The sequence below is a fragment of the Notolepis coatsorum genome, assembly GCF_963971535.1.
Source record: "Notolepis coatsorum genome assembly, chromosome: 6".
Classification (NCBI taxonomy): Eukaryota; Metazoa; Chordata; class Actinopteri; order Aulopiformes; family Paralepididae; genus Notolepis; species Notolepis coatsorum.
The window spans coordinates 34,479,665-34,498,740 of NC_140170.1; the positions used below are offsets into that span (position 1 = coordinate 34,479,665).

Consider the following 19,076-nt stretch of genomic DNA (forward strand, 5'->3'; position numbering starts at 1 on the left):
TGCCGTCAAAACGAAAATGCGCATGCGCGCGTTACCGGCGTAGGCCGTAGCGTCACGTGGGGTCAGTTGGCCAATCAGAGAAACGCGGAAGCACAAGTTAGTTGCCTTAAGTGTTCACGCGACCCTGTCGGCCCCCCACCCCCTTCAGACGGGTGTCCCCCAGGGCTCAGTCCTTGGACCCCTCCTCTTTTCCCTCTACGCCAATCATTGCTATGCCGATGATACTCAACTCTTCCTCTCCTTTCCTCCTTCAGATATCCATGTCTCTGAGCGGATCTCGGCCTGTCTGTCCGACATCTCCGCCTGGATGACGACCAACCACCTTTAAACTGAACCTAAGCTAAACAGAATTGCTTCACTTGCCGGCCAAATCCTCCCCCCTGACTGACCTTTCCATCACAGTGGAGAATGTAGCTGTGGCCTCGTCCCCGACCGCCAAGAACCTTGGCGTTGTCCTTGGCAACCGGCTGAACTCCTCCGCTCACATCGCTGAACATTGAACATTGTTACTCAGCTGATAGAGTTGTGCACTTGCTGCTGACTTGTCGTACAAAACGTGTAAGTCGCTTTGGCTCTGGGTCATCTGACACACAACTCAAATCAGGGCGGATATCTGAAAACTCAACTTAACCTGGGATCACTTTTCAAAATGTTTCTTAATTAATTATTTGCCCAAAAGGTCGGTGAGTGTCGTAGAAAACATGTTGATTGTTGGAATCTGCGTTATGCATCGTCTGCTCTGGAGACACTCATCCTGTGGTATGTTAGCAAAACGCTCATGTGTCATCAAGCCATTCCTTAGGGTCGCCTCTCTGACTGAACCGTGTCTTAAGTAGACTTGCTTGCTTTTCAAAATCCGACTGTTACGAAGTTTACAGACATGGCTAAATGGACTGATGTGGAGGCTTTCTTTTTTACGTGAATTTTTCCTGTACAAGTCAGTGTTAACACAGGGGGTGAGTATCAAGGAAGTTAATTTGCTTATTGTAATAATTCAAAGTTAATTTGAAACATTCACTTCTTGTGTTGATGAACTCCAGTGATTCCTTTAATTACCATCACATACGTCCTCCACGTAGCGTATGTACAAAGCTTTATGTGTGTGTGTGTGTGTGTGTGTGTGTAGGTGTGTGTGTGTGTGTGTGTGTGTGTGTGTGTGTGTGTGTGTGTGTGTGTGTGTGTGTGTGTGTGTGTGTGTGTGTAGTGTGTGTGTGTGTGTGTGTGTGTGTGTGTGTGTGTGTGTGTGTGTGTGTGTGTGTGTGTGTGTGTGTGTGTGGGAGAGAGAGAGAGAGAGAGAAAGAAAGAAAATAGAGAGAGAGAAAGAAAATAGAGAGAAAGAGACATAGAAAATGAAGAGAAAGACAAAGAAAATAGAGAGAATGAGAAACAAAGAAAATAGAGAGAGAGAAAGAGAGACACAGAAACTAGAGGGATAGAGAGAAATAAACTAGAGAGAGAAATAAACTAGAGAGAGAGAAAGAAACTAGAGAGATTGTTGTCGTGATGGCATGCGTCTGTGCCATTGATTGACCAACCCCCCCCACCCACCCCGTGATGCCCTCCGCGCAGAATGAACCCAGCGCTTGTTCATCCGGCGGGCTGGTTCAGTCAGCCCCCTCTCTTTGCCTCGCGCCGGCTGGGACTGGCACAACCACTGTTCCCGTCACTCACCGGCGGCAACTCCCAAATTGAATTGCACCGCCCACCCGCCCGGCCCCTTCTCCTCTCCGCGGCCCACTTCTAGTGGCTACGTTCCAATATCTGGGCAGGACCCCTCCTCCCCCGCTTGGCCGCCACAATCACATAATTTATACACGTGAGGCTTCACACACACAAGCGCCAGCCCACACACTGCATGTATAATGTACTCCTCGCAGATATAAAAAAAACATATTTTCAAATAAAAAGGAAAAGGAGAAACGAACCTCCTGTGGTCCTAAAATAGCCGCTGCTCCTTTTTGCTCCAAAGTCCTACGTTCACACCATTCTCAGACAGGCAGGTCACACAATCATCTCATCACCCCCCACCCCTCACCTCCCCCGCTGGCCCACGCCAGCCTGATATAGCTGCGGTATGGCGGCCCATTTGGGTCCGAGGGACCGCGGGTGTTTGTTTTCTTGCCATTTAGACCTTCATGTCACGCGCCGAAGCGACAAGCACTTACACGGCCAGCGGGGTTATTTGTTACAGTGGCGCGGCATGCACATGGATATTGCTAATGAGATCACAGTGCGGATGGGCTGCCTGTGTGTTTCCGTCCGTGCGTGTGCGTGTGTGTGTGTTGTGTGTGTGTGTGTGTGTGTGTGTGTGTGTGTGTGTGTGTGTGTGTGTGTGTGTGTGTGTGTGTGTGTGTGTGTGTGTGTGTGTGTGTGTGTGTGTGTGTGTGTGTGTGTGTGTGTGTGTGTGTGTGTGTGTGCGTGCGTGCGTGCGTGCGTGCGTGTGTGTGCGAGCGTGTGACAGAGAGTCAAAAATGGGGGTCTATTTGAGTCGGGGAGGAAATGTGAGACAAACACCCTGCCGTCCCGCCCCCCACCACTAAACTAGGTGACTTGAAATTCGGCTGAGCCTGCGCGTTTAATTTGAGCGCCTGTGTGATTGTTTGAGGAAAAAATTGTCCCAACGCGTGTCAAGCAAGGTCAGTGCGGGGAAGGTTTGTTTACAAGTTGCAGCGGTGCATGCTGGGAGGGATGTGTTTTCATCCCGAGTATTATTGTGTAATTCCATAAACACCTCGGTATGCAGGCAGAGGCAGACATTGTGGGACATAATCAGGTTATTCTCACCAGCAGCAACAGCAGTGTGTCGGCTGGTCCTCGGCTCAGAGTGTTTACAAAGTCCGTTTAACTGCTCTCTCTCTCTCTCTCTCTCTCTCTCTCTCTCTCTCTCTCTCTCTCTCTCTCTCTCTCTCTCTCTCTCTCTCTCTCTCTCTCTCTCTCTCTCTCTCTCTCTCTCTCTCTCTCTCTCTCTCTCTTTCTCTCGCCACCCAGTTCATCAACACACTTATATTTGCTGAGGTCTTTCCCGGGAAAATCATCCATGCACAGGAAGTGATGTTTTATGTCATAATATGTGTAAATAGATAGGGAGAGAGAGAGAGAGAGAGAGAGAGAGAGAGAGAGAGAGAGAGAGATAGATAGAGAGAGAGAGAGAGATAATGCAATATCCAAATCGCAGGAAGGTGCAATATTTGATAAAGGTGAAATGTGTGTCGTAACTCGTAACTCAATCACTACGGTCAGCGAAGGTGTCCCGTTCTTTCATGTGGCAGATAGTACAGTATTTCTTGACTTCAACAAAATATTTAATACAATGTCCACTCCTCAATAGCTCACATTGACGCTGTTCTTTCAGTCTGTAACTGAAGCAAGACACGATTAGAGACAGCTGTACGTAAAAAGAAATAAGAAGAAAAAAAACACTAAACAAGGGGTGTCATTGTTAGGAGGAGATAAGGAGCAAAGCGTGGGGATAGAGGAGCGAGTCATGGTGACCTAGTTTAGCTTTGGGAATGGTGGAGGTCTCTGCAGCATCAGGAGCCATTAGTACAAGTAAGAGGAGACTAACCACTCCCCCTCCTACCTGTCTCCTCCTCCTACCTGTCTCCTCCTCCTACCTGTCTCCCCCTCCTACCTGTCTCCTCCTCCTACCTGTCTGTCTCCTCCTCCTACCTGTCTCCTCCTCCTACCTGTCTCCTCCTCCTACCTGTCTCCTCCTCCTACCTGTCTCCCCCTCCTACCTGTCTCCCCCTCCTACCTGTCTCCCCCGCCTACCTGTCTCCCCATGGCGACTCACGCGTAAATCTTCTTTTATCTACCTAATGTTGAACCTAAAGGATTTTTAACAGTAAGATTGCTATGCTATTGCTGTATCTTGAGTAGGCATGGGCCGGTTACCGGTTCCACGGTTTACCGCGGTTTGAAAACGTTGCAGTGTCAAAACCACTCAAATTACGTTTAGACGGTAGGCGCCGACGGTATAAGTTACGTTTCGAATCATGAACTTCGGAACATGCCTGTCAGAAATGTCAATTGGAATGCTGGAATAGCTGGGAGTTACCATGGCTAGCTAGTTAGCTGTAAGGGATAATACATGACGTGTGTGTGTGCTGTTATCTGAAAATAATGCTCAATGCACAGGGTAATTAGCTAACGTTAGCCCTTCGCCGAGTGGTTTGCATGGAAAGTAACGTTAGCTACAGCTTCGTTAGCCTAGCTAACGTTAGCTACATATCTAGCAAGCTATTCAAAAATAAAGTTCAATGTGACTGATCTAGTGAGCTAGAATCAGAATATTTCACCCATAAATAGCTAATGTCAAATATAAATAACGTAACGACCATACCAAACCGTAAATTTTTTGGCATTTTACTGCTTTATTTCGGACAGGCCCGCCAGAGATGAAGGATGGGAGAAGACATGGGGGGAAGACATGCGGCAAAGGTTGCCAGGTCCGGGAGTCAAACCCGATATGTTGCCAATTGATTTCGGTCAACTAACATTAGCGAGATTGGCCTATTTTCCGTTACATATTCATAATCATGAAAGTGTAGTGCCGAAGGATAGTAGTCTGAGGCGGGGTGTCGTAAGACAACGCTAAACATGTATTAAACATCAACTCAACGTCAACACTAGTGACAAACAATATGGTCCGTGCGGAACCCTTATCCCCAACACATAGTTCGGTTGATGTTGATCCACCACAAAAGATGAATTGTTTAAATGTATGTTTAATCCAGTAAGAATAGTACTAGGCTATATAACATACATCTGTGCAAGTAGATTATATTAACAAAACGTATTGCCCTTTTGACAAGTAGCCTACATATTCATAATCATGAAAGTTTATTTGGAAGTATTTACTGTACTGAGTTTGACAGTTCCCTCTGTGTGTAATACAGACAGTCTTCACACATTCATAAATAACACTTACAGAAAAGCTTACGTTTTGTCTGAAAGTTAGATCTGAAGTGACGTTACAGGCCCGCACACCATTGATGGATGGTGCATGAGCGGCTGGCTCATTAAAAGGCACAGAAACAGCCCATTGAGAACATGACTGAAACAGAGGCTGCTATAGAATGAATAATCCGTATGTTGTTGTTTTTCAGCAAAAACCTAAAATATATCCCCTTTAAAACCGAGCAAAAACAAGGTACAGTAAGGTTCGTAGCACTTTAGTTGGACAGGCAAATGTTGCATGTCCTGATGGATGTTCTGTCTGTTCTGGATGTTCAAAGCCCCACTCAACACACGCAAACACGCCAACCACCACCAAACACAAACCTGTCTGAAACATACTTCAGATCAGATCATCCCCATAAACAGCACCCTGAGGAGAGGGCGCTCGTTGAGATCAGCGATAGTATTGAGGCTTGTCATTGCCCCTATCGGGACGCATCTAATCTCCCGACAGCAGGCGCGGCTCAGGTTCACGTCGGTAAACAGGAACGACAGCAGCAAGGTATGTCGGAGACATTATCAGCTCAACAAGTAGTGTGGTATTTTTAGACAACAGGGAAGCGGGTGAGGTCAAAATGTGGCCACAAGCTAGTACAGATCCACTATCTACGAGTAACCAAAATGTCGAGGACTTGACATCGTTCTTGTTTTCTTTATTTCATTCCTTCATTAGACCCTGTGCACAAAGCATGAGGGGTTATTATCACCTGCGTCCGTTTTGTGCATCTGTCCGTAACCATCACGTCTCACGCGTTTATCAAATGTGATGGATGGGTTGATGGAGGCCAAGGACCTGCACTGTTTTTCACTGTGAAGATTGAGATCAAAACGTTACCAAGATGGCGACCAATAACATGGTGGGACGCTAGGTGGGTAGTACGCGTGATTTATTTTCGTAGCCGGAGTTTGCGAAGACGCTCTCTGATTGGCTAGCCCGCGTACAGCGAAGACCCTCTCTGATTGGTTTAGCTCCGAAGGGCTATGGGATAGAAATGTCCGCCTTGTACATATATATTCTCTGCTTCGAAGTGGTTATGCTTTGGCCCTCTTTCGAAGTGGGTTATGCTTAGAGTTTGGAATCAGGGCTGGTGGTCCATCGCCCTGCTCTAAAGATAAACTCTAAGCATAACCACTTTGAAGCAGAGATATACAAGGCGGAAGAGCCCTTCGGAGCTAAACCAATCAGAGAGGGTCTTCGCTGTATGCGGGCTAGCCAATCAGAGAGCGTCTTCTTCCCAAACTACGGGTACGGAAAAGATCACGCGGGTAGTACGCAAGCAAGGCTGACAAAAGGACTACTTGGTTTAATATTTTGATGAGTCTCCTCAGTCTACTTGGTCTAATATTGGGATTAGTCCCCTCAGTCTACTTGGTCTAATATTGTGATGAGTGTCCTCATATATGGACAAAATATTATAATATTTTTCAGTATGGTGCTACTTCATTCAAAATGGTTTATTTTCTTTGACTTTTTTAATATTCTGTACCATGGAAATAAAGTATAACTTTGCATGGATCCAGTATACCTTCATATTCGCTATACCTCCCAGCCCTACATTGTAGTTTATCTTATTCAATCTATTTTATACTACTATAATTCTTTATTGTATGTAAGTAAGGTATTTCACAAACATATATTCTACAAACAAATAGGCTAAATTGTGAGAGTTTGAACCCAGATTAGTATGGATAGTCAAACAAACTTTATTTTTCAGAGAAACTTATTTGTAGTTCATAGAGAATATTAAGGTATTAAGGAATATTAAGTTCTCATCCAACCCAAATCCTACAGGGGAAACAAACGAGGCAAGAGGAATTCAAGAACATTGTCCAGGTTGAAACAGAAAACCTGCAACGGAGGAGAGACCCCCTCCCATTCTTCTGAGAGATTCCCTTGGACAGACCTAGAGAGGAAGCAGGGTAGCTGGTACCTGTTACAGTAATCAGAGCTCACAGAGCCCATGGCAGCAGTCATCTACCAGTCAGTCAGGAAATAAAGGAGTCAGTCAATAAGGTAGTTATTCATTTAGTCAGAAAGACTAGAAAATCTGCCAGACCAAATCTGACAAGTCAGTCAGTCAGCCAGCTAGCCAAGCAGCCAGTCAGTCAGAAATGTAGTCAAGATGCCAGTACATTTAGTCAGTATGCAAGCAGTCAGTCAGTCAGCTAGTCAGTCAGTCAGAAACTTGAGAAAGTCAGACAGTCATTCTCCAGTCAGTCAGTCTGAAATGTAGTCAATAGGCCAGTAAATTTAGTCGGTACTCAAGCTAGCCAATCGGTCAGGTAGTTTTACAGTCAGTTGGTCTCTCAGCCAGTTAGTCAGCATGGTTGGACTCTAACAGGTGCCAGCTCTCCCAGGTGAAACAGGAAATCGGCATTTTACTGTATTTTAAGTATGTGTGGTATGTGTGTGTGTGTATAATGTGCAGGCATGCAAGGGGACTTAAAAGAGAACTACACCCAATTTAAAAATCCATACATGTTATTCCCATGGTAAGACAGTTAAAAAATATTAGTGAACACAAACAACAACTATCTCAAAAATCCAAAAACTAGAGTGCTAAATCTCAAATTTGTGATGTCATCAAGTATAAAGACTGAAACTGCTCCATAGACGATGAATTGGTAAAGATGGTAAAGATGACACTGAAAGCACCCAGGGGAATGTTCTTAGTACTGTAAATAGGTAGATTGAGGACTCTACTATAAAATAAAGCTCATTATTTTAGTATAAAAAAGCAAACATTAATTAATTCAAACATACATGTGATTCATTGTCAGTGGAGCAGCTCCAGACTTTGAGTCTTATTACTTCTCTTGTTTCCGACTTTGGGAGAGAGTAGCTCATGTTCACAAATATTGATTTGGACTTTCGTAGGGCATGAACATAACATATTGTATTCTTTATTTGGGTGGCTTTCCCCTTTAAATTCATTCAAGTATTGCCAAGTGGTTCACAGGACAGGAAGGATGGGGAGTTTCATACTTCCATTCTTCAGTTTTCTTACTTTCACCAGATTTAGTCATTGCTGTGAGAACCTTTTTTCACCAAGCCCAGAGGCGCTTATGCTTCTAAATGAAAAGGGAAACCGGATTCGTCCGGAGAATTTCGATTTCCGACCAGGAATTGCAAAGCCTTATTGGCTGTTCTTGGCCGTGGGCTAAAAGCCGAGATTCATTTCCGACGGAAGGGAATATTAGCCGCTGAGATAGCAGTTCAGATAAAATGTCCTGGAGAAATAATGTCTCCTAAGTCACACAGTCTGCAGGACGTCGCGTTTAATCGCTACCAAAGGAAGCAGGAATTAATCAGATTACTCCCCGTTCAAAGCAAAAGCACAGGGATTGGAATAAAAAAAAAGGGGGGAAAAAGGATCCCTTCGACTGAAAATGCATCCAAAAGTCATATTGAGGGAGGCAGCAAAACCGCGCAGCGACTACAGGAATGAAGAGTGAGCTGCCTGAGTGAACTGAACACTGCAGCCGCTCCTCCAAGCTCCACGAGTTGTTGAACGAACGACCGCCGCTGTGAGTGAAAGTAGGGGCGGGCGTTTTGAGTAATTTAGCAGAAATTGAGTACTCTAAACGCATCCAAAAATGATCTACTCGGAAATATTTGGATGAAAAACGATAATGAAATTAATGTTAATTTTGTTACACATACTGCACATAATACTACAGCACTGTCACAGTGCCACCGCATTCAGGGGATGGATCAATCTGAATGCTGGGTGAACAACTATTTTCCTGCTCAAAACAAAAGCAATATTTTGTATTTCACTAGTCGAGTAGGAGGTATTAAAAATGCAATACTGCATTACTCACGCCCATCCCCAACTGAAAGCATCAGTGGTAGGACTGCTGCGATAATCAAATAACGATAGCGATTATACGAGACAATCCACGTTCGTCATCTTATTTGACCCTTTAGGATTTCCCTCTTCCATATTACGTTTTTAAATACAAACAAATATGTTTGCAAATTGGTCAAATGTTGTCTGACTGTCACAGTACACTAGGTGATTATATTCAGATCACGCTGACTGCTAAATAGATGTAGAAGTCAGATGCTTTTCCAGTGTGTTGCACAAACCCTTTGAAGTCTACAGATGCTTGATTGCTTCCTCCAACACGATCATTGCAATACAGTGAGTGGCCTGGATTGCATTGACTTGCACAACTTCACCAATCTGAGCACACGCTTTGGATTTAAGCCAAATGAGACAATCGTTAATTGCAATTATTGGCGAGGCAATTATCGCCATCACACAGTTTCATGATTGCGGCAGCCCCCTAATCAGTGTTTCTTTTATAGGCTGTGCACGAAGCCCATTGCTGTAACCCCGTTAAGATGAAATCTGTTACTCCCACAACCCTGTGTAAACACAGCACTGAACGCTATGGGGCTGTTCAAACCTTTTCACCAGTCGTTTCAGTCTCATCGTGGGACACAGGCTCATTATGAGACCGTGATGAAGGCTGTGGGAGAAACGTTGGCCAAACCGGTCATCATTAGCACGTACAGTTCTCAAAATTCTACTCTCAAATGCATCTCAATATGATTGCACACCTGAAAGTCGGTCTGCGGGGCAGTTTAAATACAAATATAAAATAAATTTTTTTGAGAAATACAGAAATGAGGAGGGTAAATTAAATTGTTGATAGTGATTTAATGATGAAACAGTTTGCAACGGTACTGCTGCATTGTGTGATGATGTAAACATGATGTAATAATGATGTAAATATTTCTCTTTTTCATTTATTAAATTTTATCACATTGCTTCTCCCTGCTCCTTCTCAACACATCCATTGTTTTGGTTTTTGTTTGATTCATCTTTTATGTTTGGTGTTTTATCTTTACTGTTCTTTTGTGAAAGAATGGGTTAAGAAATCATTTCTTCCATCGTCAGCTTCTCCCAGGTTTGTTATCACAGCGTGCGTTCCCTTCTCTCCAGACGTTACACTGGCTCATTACAACAGACTAGAACACTTCATCATACAGGGACCCAAACGGAATCAGGCCTGCGGCCCTATTTTCCCGGGTCCCGACCCACAGTTTAAGAAACACTACTCTGTGTGTGTGTGTGTGTGTGTGTGTGTGTGTGTGTGTGTGTGTGTGTGTGTGTGTGTGTGTGTGTGTGTGTGTGTGTGTGTGTGTGTGTGTGTGTGTGTGTGTGTGTGTGTGTGTGTGTGTGTGTGTGTGTGTGTGTGTGTGTGTGTGTGTGTGTGTGTGTGTGTGTGTGTGTGTGTGTGTGTGTGTGTGTGTGTGTGTGTGTGTGTGTGTGTGTGTGTGTGTGTGTGTGTGTGTGTGTGTGTGTGTGTGTGTGTGTGTGTGTGTGTGTGTGTGTGTGTGTGTGTGTGTGTGTGTGTGTGTGTGTGTGTGTGTGTGTGTGTGTGTGTGTGTGTGTGTGTGTGTGTGTGTGTGTGTGTGCAGAACAGACTGCTGGTCTGTTCTATCAGCGGGAGACTGAGAAATAACACTATCGCATCAGGTCTTGGAATGCAACACAGCTGGGACCCTGAGAGCAAATCTCCCAAAGAAGAAGCCTATGGTTTCCGGGGTCAGGGAGTCCACTGGAGGGTGTGTTTCATGCACACTGTGGGAACACAGACTCAGCATGGTGTGTTTCATGCACACTGTGGGAACACAGACTCAGCATGGTGTGTTTCATGCACACTGTGGGAACACAGACTCAGCATGGTGTGTTTCATGCACACTGTGGGAACACAGACTCAGCATGGTGTGTTTCATGCACACTGTGGGAACACAGACTCAGCATGCATTCCACTCTATCAACAACAACAACTATCAACAACTGGAGAAAACAATTTGAATATTTTTTGGTGGAGTGGGTGGTTTAGTGTACTCCTTTTGCACAATTCAGAATGTATTTAATATTGACATATCACTCTGAGGCAAGTAGGCATTTAAAAATGATATGTGTAGAAATGCTATACTATACCCTTTGTGGTTCCATGACAACTGGATTTATACATTGCCCGTAACAATTAAATGCTGGATGTCATCATACAGTACCGGTATGTTGTGATTTATTGGTGAAATTACTGATTTATTTGGTTATTATTGATTACTAGTGCAGTACCCATTCGGGGCATGGTCGTTCGGAGTGTGCACCCATTCAGAAAGCAGTCGAAGGCGGCTGGGTGGCGCAGCGGTCTAAGCGCTCGTCACCAACGCAAGAGACACCGGTATCGAATCCGGCTGTCAGCGTTGCCTCCGGCTTGGCCGGCCGTCATACTGGCTCAATTGGCAGAGTCAGCGGGAGGGAAGCCGGTGGGGTGGTAATGTATTCTGGTCGTTGTAAACAGCGACTCCTACAGGTCGGTCAAGGCGCCTGCACAGCAAAGAAGGGATGTGGTGAAGGTAGTGTGACCTCCCACGCGTTACACTTCACCAATGAGAGTCCACGCTGGCAGGTGAAAAGAGGTTGCTGGCTGTCTCCTATGTAATGGAGGAAGCATCTGATAGACTTCAGGACTCCCTAGACCGACCAGTGGGGGGCACATGCGAGCAACGACCAGGAAGGGGAGGGGGGAATTGGCATAATGACTAAATTGGGATGGGAGAAAAATCTGAGAGAAACAGGAGGAGAAAAAGTGGATAAAAAAAAATAAAAGCGTTGTCGATAACTGCTCATCTGATCGACTTGATCTGATCTGACACACTCGATACTGCACTCCCATGGGTCCTCAGCAATACACACGCTGAGAGGGAAAGCGGTCGGATGAACGGTTCTCGAAATATGCAAAGGATAGGTCAGAGACAGACACGCACACAGACACTTATAAAGAGAGACAGACATTCCTTCCTTTATAGTTCGGTTTGCAGTGATAATAATAACAGACAGGTGTGTCCCTCCCGACCTGCTTATGATCCTGGTAAATCACTATTGTCACTGCACCCTGATGAAGGCATGGCCAACCAAACATTTTGGCCTTGTAAAATGAAATGGGGAGAAGTGTGCAGTGTGACTATATCATCACTCACTTGTTGACATTTTTTGGGAGTGTGCTCTTTTTTCGTATATCCTTCAAACATGTGAGGCGTGGGATCCCAGAGGGTGGGATCAGAGGAAAGCAGGTAAAAGGTTCAGTGTCTCGTTCAAGAACACTTTGACAGGCATGGACGCACAGGCTTTGGTGAACAATCCAATATGTGACCTTTTAATTTTGGGATGGTCTATTGATGAAGATGAAAGATGAAAAGCAAGTCAGTACAGTCAGTGAAAAAACACAACAGCATTGGTCGCTTATCACCAATAGATATTGCCAAACAAACAAATAGATAGATAGATAGATAGATAGATAGATAGATAGATAGATAGATAGATAGATAGATAGATAGATAGATAGATAGATAGATAGATAGATAGATAGATAGATAGATAGATAGATAGATAGATAGATAGATAGATAGATAGATAGATAGATAGATAGATAGATAGATAGATAGATAGATAGATAGATAGATAGATAGATAGATAGATAGATAGATAGATAGATAGATAGATAGATAGATAGATAGATAGATAGATAGATAGATAGATAGATAGATAGATAGTTAGATAGATAGATAGATAGATAGATAGATAGATAGATAGATAGATAGATAGATAGATAGATAGATAGATAGATAGATAGATAGATAGATAGATAGATAGATAGATAGATAGATAGATAGATAGATAGATAGATAGATAGATAGATAGATAGATAGATAGATAGATAGATAGATAGATAGATAGATAGATAGATAGATAGATAGATAGATAGATAGATAGATAGATAGATAGATTTTGCAGTCAGTTGGGACAGTTATATAAATACCAGGCTCTCATTCCCATGTGCATAACAGCTGTAAGATGCTTTGAAGTTGAAGTTTGTTTTCCTATTATGATTTCAGATATGTTAGCTGTTTTAACCACTTTCATCACAATGAAATGAAACAAAATGTGCTGTTTTGTTGTCAAGATATAACTTTTCCAAATTGATAAAAAAAAATATATATATATGTTGGTAGTACTAGTATATTTTGTGTCTAGTATCTACATGATGCTGCTATGCAATAGGACTGCTCGATTATGGCAAAAATCATAATCATGATTATTTTGGGCGGCTAGGTGGTGTAGTGGGCAAGGCACTCGCCACCAGTGTGGAGACGCTAGGATTCGCGTGTTCGAATCCAGCTCTCCACATTGTTTTTCAGTTTGGCTGGTCGTCCGCAGTAATACACATTGGCCGTATTACGGGGAGGGAAAACTGAAGGGTGGGGATCGAACGTTGTGAACAAGCGACTCCTACAAGTCGGTTGGTGCGCCTGCGCAGTAGAATCAGGAAGTGTCGGGGGCAGCGTGAGCCTCCCACGCGTTACTCCTCGCCACTGAGAGATCGAGCTGCGCAGGTGAAAAGATGCGACTGCTGTTACCTCAAGTACCGGAGGGGACTTGTGCTATGTATGACTTAGTCCACATTGCAGCCGGCTTGTGGGAGGCAAGAAACAGCGTTCGTGACAGGGGAGGGTTGAAATTGGATGATACGAAATTGGGATGGGAGAAAATATGGAAAAATGGGAGAAAAAGTGGATCAAAAAAAAAATCATGATTATTTTGGTCAATATTGAGATCATGATTTTTTTTATTTTATTGTAAATTTTTTCTCCCTCTGCGGTGGTAGGCAGGCGCTTAGTCCACTGCTCTACCCAGCCGCCCCTAGATCATGATTATTTAAAACGATTACTTACTGACATGATGCATGGCGGCATTGTGCATTTATTGAACTTTAAAAAAATATATATAATAACATGTCTTTTAAAAAGTGGATTTCCTTGAACCTTAAATAGAATTCAACTGAAAACCCTGGCATGACCTGGCTCAAAAAGAATTGTCTGGCTAAAAGTCGATTATCTTGTCTTCATAATCGCTGTAAGGCTAAATCGTAACTCAGCCCTCGCCCAGCCCTACTATGTGATCATAAGCGAGGCCTTACACTGCGACAACAGTTCTATTATTTGTCAACACCGCATCAATCAACTTTTGAAGAGACATTAACAAGCCATGGGAATGGTTTTAACAAGGAGAGACAGGTGAAGGCTGTGGGAGAAGACGGTATGGGTTCGCCTCTCTTTTGGCCCCAGTCCTGTCCTCTCTTTATGGGCCCCGTAGGGCTTTGCCTGCGGTAGAACTAACCCATCCCACCCCTAACCCCTATCCCCTATCCCTATTCACTTCAACGGGACAATAGCTGCTGCCTGCTGACACCATTAAATCATGGAGTCCAGCAGTCTGGGCCATTAAGTCAGTTTGTGGATAATATGCTGAAAAGCTGAACTCTGCCTGCACTCTGACGAGGAGACACACTTTTAAATCACACGCTTCACTGAAAGGACAAAGTTTAAAGAGAGGTGAGCGGGCGGTGTCCTGCTTTTAGCCGGACTAAAAACCACCGCCGGTCTGGTCACCACCTCGGCAAACAGCCTATTAGCGCGGCATGCCGTTTTTCAGCGTTGTATAAGAGAATCAATGGCAGGGGACTGAGTCGACATCCCTGCCTCTTTCCCCGTTCTGGTCATGTGAGGACAGTTCTAAATATGGGACAAACTAATAAAAGCTAAATAACAGCATTCACGTGTGAGTTAAATAGGGAGAAGACTGTGGCACAGAACAACAGCAATGTCAGATAAATGAAATGCAATAAACTGTAATAACGACGAGCCCTTAGATGGCACTGATCACAAATCGTATTACACCCCCCCCCTGACATCATTTGGCATGTTCACAACCGTAATTGTCGTTAATTAGAGTCGGGTTAGGGCATACATGTGTCCAGATGTGGTCAGCATGGTTGTTTATTTATGAGGTTGTCATGCTTGTTTTCATATACACACTGGCTAGTCAGAACTGGCGGTTCTGAATAGAAAATCTGTAGCGGTCCGGCTTGTTAATGAAGATTGTACAGGCTAGCTATTATTTGACTCCTATTTAGCCATTAAAACAAATGTAAAAAAAACTCAAGTCAAACATGTCCAGGTGTTCAGGGATGGTGTCGTGGGTTAAGATGCCTCGTGAACTACCGGTAAATACCTTTCACATCCCAATAGAACCTTCTCTCTGTGTCTTCACCTAGGCCTATCGCATGTACTGTACACTCTGCTGGCCTGGAATCAGATCCCACCAGAACCGTCTGTGTGTCTCTACCCACTACATGTACCCCTTGCTGGCCTGGAATCAGATCCCACCAGAACCGTCTCAGTGTGTCTCCACCCACTACATGTACCCCTTGCTGGCCTGGAATCAGATCCCACCAGAACCGTCTCAGTGTGTCTCCACCCACGATATGTACCCCTTGCTGGCCTGGGATCAGATCCCACCAGAACCTTCTCTGTGTCTCCCTCTCAACCTCCCCACTGTCTCAGTAGAGAGAGCACACGGCACACTCCCCCCTTAATAAAATAAACACAGATATGCCTCAGGACATGAAAGATCTATGTATTAACCTTAACACAAGAGAACCCCACTTGTTGATATTACTTTTATCAGGCAGAAGGTCAAATTCTGTTTCACAAGGACATGTGATTTTTTTTTTGCCAAGATCAGACAAGCAGTGATCCCACTCCTACTCTATCATTCATCTCAAGATGTGAAGGCATATGTACAGACACAGGCACGCACGCACACACACACACACACACACACACACACACACACGCACACGCACACACACGCACACATGCACGTGCACGCACGCGCACGCACACGCATGCACGCACACACAGACACACACACACACACAGACACACAGGCCAATGGAGGCTGGTATACAACAGTGATGGATGCCCTCATCTCACACAGATCAGATATCCAGTGAGGGTGTGGATGTCTGCTGGCATGATTGGAGCTCCCAGCGTCATGATGACCTATCCCTTTATCATCCAGCGGGTTCCTTTATACTGCTACACATACATTACACTGAACACACAGCGGCTCACAATGGATATGACACACAGATATGCATGTCATGAGCTGAGGCCCGGAGCTGCCATCGCCAATTAGAATCAAAAACCGGTCGAGACCCAAAACAGAACGCCTCGATTCTGCCTGGTTCGCAGTTCGAACTGGAGAGTTTGACATGGCTTGAGGCCCAAGTTGCACTTCTGTCTGGACTGCTGGAGCTGCTATAAAGCTGCTAAAAAGGGTCCCATGGTGGGAGTTCAAGAAAGCGTTGTGTTGGTACGACTGAGACAGCTTGATGTTTTTAAAAGACAACTGAGAGAAGGTTGGTCTGTTGATTGGGATGGGAAGTTCTCATTGGAACTGAACTACAGGCCTATTGTGTAATTTCAATTGTCACTGTCCGTCTTCTTTGTTCAAGGACAGATCGCAAGGCTTTTGTCCTGAAGATAAAATGAGCAGAACTATCTGTGGTATAGTTGTCACATTCATGGTTTGATTTCACACAAGCTCAAGGTTTTAGCCATTGTGTACACACTACACAGTGTAGAACTATGGAAGAAGGTGGCGACCAACATGATTTCTGACCGAGGGATGCTTGGATGGGATGCGAGCGAGGTAAATGCAAGGACTACTCTGACTAGCACACAATATCATGTCTAATAATTATCTGGAACCCATTGGAGGGCCAGAAATAATGTTGCAGAGGGCCGAATTTGGCCTGCGCGCCCTACTTTGGCCAGTCCTGTGCTCAAATATACCATGATCTCCCTGTGGATGCACATTGTAACTGAGGGGTACAATTCCCTGACTGTATTGATAAGTATGGTATCATTAAACCACTACCGCTTTATGTACTTTAATTACTGGCCATACAGTACATGATATATAAATATAATGAACACTTCCCACAATGAACCGGTTCTACACAAAGTTGTCTTTAAGTATTTATTGCAGCAAAAGGTACATAATACTTCTCTATTATACTTTGTATACCCACTTGTAAGGCAAAGGAATGTGCGTAGGCAAATCAACAATGAATGTCCATTCTCTGGTTACGCAGGAGGTAATTATACAACCTGAATCTTAGGGAATTATATCTATGGTACACTAGTAATATATAGCGGGAGATACTGGAAGGGTCCCCCTGGTTGTAAGCCAGCAGGGGTAGAGGATCTGTCGGTAGTAGAGAGTCTGGTCAACGATGACTAAGGAGACTCCAAGTACAGGAGACGGTGCAATAGCTTCTTGATCCACAGACGAATACAGCTGTTCTCCGTAGACTGTAGCTCCACAGTGAAGAAAGCTAGCCGGCCTCAGGCTCTCTGAGGCGCCGACTCGACTTGGCTCCTCGCGGGGTAAATCCAACACGTGTAAGCGTCGGCGATTCTCCGCTCCATAAATCACAGGACCAAAGCAAATATAATCCAGCCGCAAAGGGCTATGTAGTCGTCGGGTAGATTAATCCAGTGTACATGTCCACACGGTTCTCGTCTAGGTCTCCTCGGGTGAAAGCGCCATGAAAGCAGCCCAGCCTGGATAAGAACTCTAGCTAATACGAGGAAGCGTTGGTGATGCTGGTCACTGTAGAACTTTAGCCGCACGATACACTATACACAAATAGACTATTACTGACTTAATAGAAATATGTCGCACTCGACGGTATAGCGCCAAACTCTGACAATTCAGTTATTAATTCGCACGCGGTCTCAATGCTCTATTCTGGGGCCAAACAGGCCATACTTCACCGCACGTTGTATCGTGGGTGAGGCTTCAACTTATTGGGTAACTCTTGACTTCTGACTAAGTAAGACTAAGTGCTTCTGTATTCACCTGCGCCATATTTATATGCACGGTGAACAAACTAGTGCCAGCCTCATTTCTGTCTCGTAGCCCTGGGCAAGGCCGGGCATGTTCAGACATGTCTTGACGGTGACTTTGAACCTGACTCCGGAGGCACGGCTCTGGCGCCTGTGGACCGCTGTCCAATAGGAGAATGAAATATTATGGTCTGGGCTAAAGGGATATTCCGTGTATATGTACAAGGAATATACAAGGGATATCAAACGATATACAAATACTATGCAATATATATCAATAAATAAATATATATATTCGGTTTAATCTGATCCTTTGTAACAGCCGCCCCCTAATTAGTCCCACCTAATTAGCTAAGCAGAGACAGATTAACCGCACTGTCCACTACTCAATGTCTGTTGTGAGGGGTCGGTCAGTTCACAAAGTCATGGGGTCATGGTCGTCATCGATAGTATCGGGGAGCCTTGGCAGTTCTATTAGCCTCGCCACGGGTCGGGTGTAGATCCGCCCTTGGACGAGCACTTCGGCTGCTCGGACCTTTCCGTCGGCACCGGTGATCACTTTGCTTACGCGGCCAGCCGGCCACATAGCTCGGGGTAGTGACTGGTCGATAATCATGACGACTGTTCCTTCTGTCAAATTGTCTCTCTCTTTCACCCATTTCTGGCGGGTCTGTAGAGACGGTGGATAGTGGAGTAGGAAGCTGTTCCAAAACTTGTCAGCCAATACTTGACTGTACCTCCACATTCTTCGGCCGTTCGCTTCTTCAGGCCTGTACATTGTCTGTGGTAGCGCGGGGTCCAGCCGCCCCATCAAGAGTGTGTTGGGGGTGACTGGGTCGACATCTGCTACATCACTTGAGACGTAACCGAGGGGCTTTGAGTTCAATACTCCCTCGATCTCCGTGAGGACTGTCATTAGGACTTCTTCCGCCACAGTCTGGGCCCCAAGCACGGCATACAGGGCTGTCTTTATTGAACGTACTTCTCGTTCCCAAGTTCCACCGAAGTGAGGTGCGTTCGGGGGATTAAACTGGAATTCAATCTGGGATGGAGCGAGGTGGGTCTTAAGTTCTGGGCCCATAGCTTGGAAGCTCTCTCTCAGCTCTCTTTCTCCGCCTTTGAAGTTTGTCCCGTGATCAGACAATAATATAGACGGTTTGCCTTTCCGCGATGTGAATCTTCGGAAGGCCATAAGGAATGAGTCTGTGCTCATGGTTGGAAGGAGTTCTATATGCATCGCTCGGGTGGTCATGCATTTGAATACAATACCCCACCGCTTCTCGGTTCCTCTTCCTTTCTTTATATACAGCGGGCCGAAACAGTCCATACC

The 19,076-nt window shown here is 44.9% G+C and overlaps 1 protein-coding gene across 2 annotated transcripts in view; it reads right to left on the reverse strand.

The window, feature by feature from the left end:
* peak1 (pseudopodium-enriched atypical kinase 1) overlaps positions 1–19,076 on the reverse strand; it is a 327,914-nt gene that overhangs the window by 284,356 nt on the left and 24,482 nt on the right. The gene's annotated exons all lie outside the window — the stretch shown is intronic.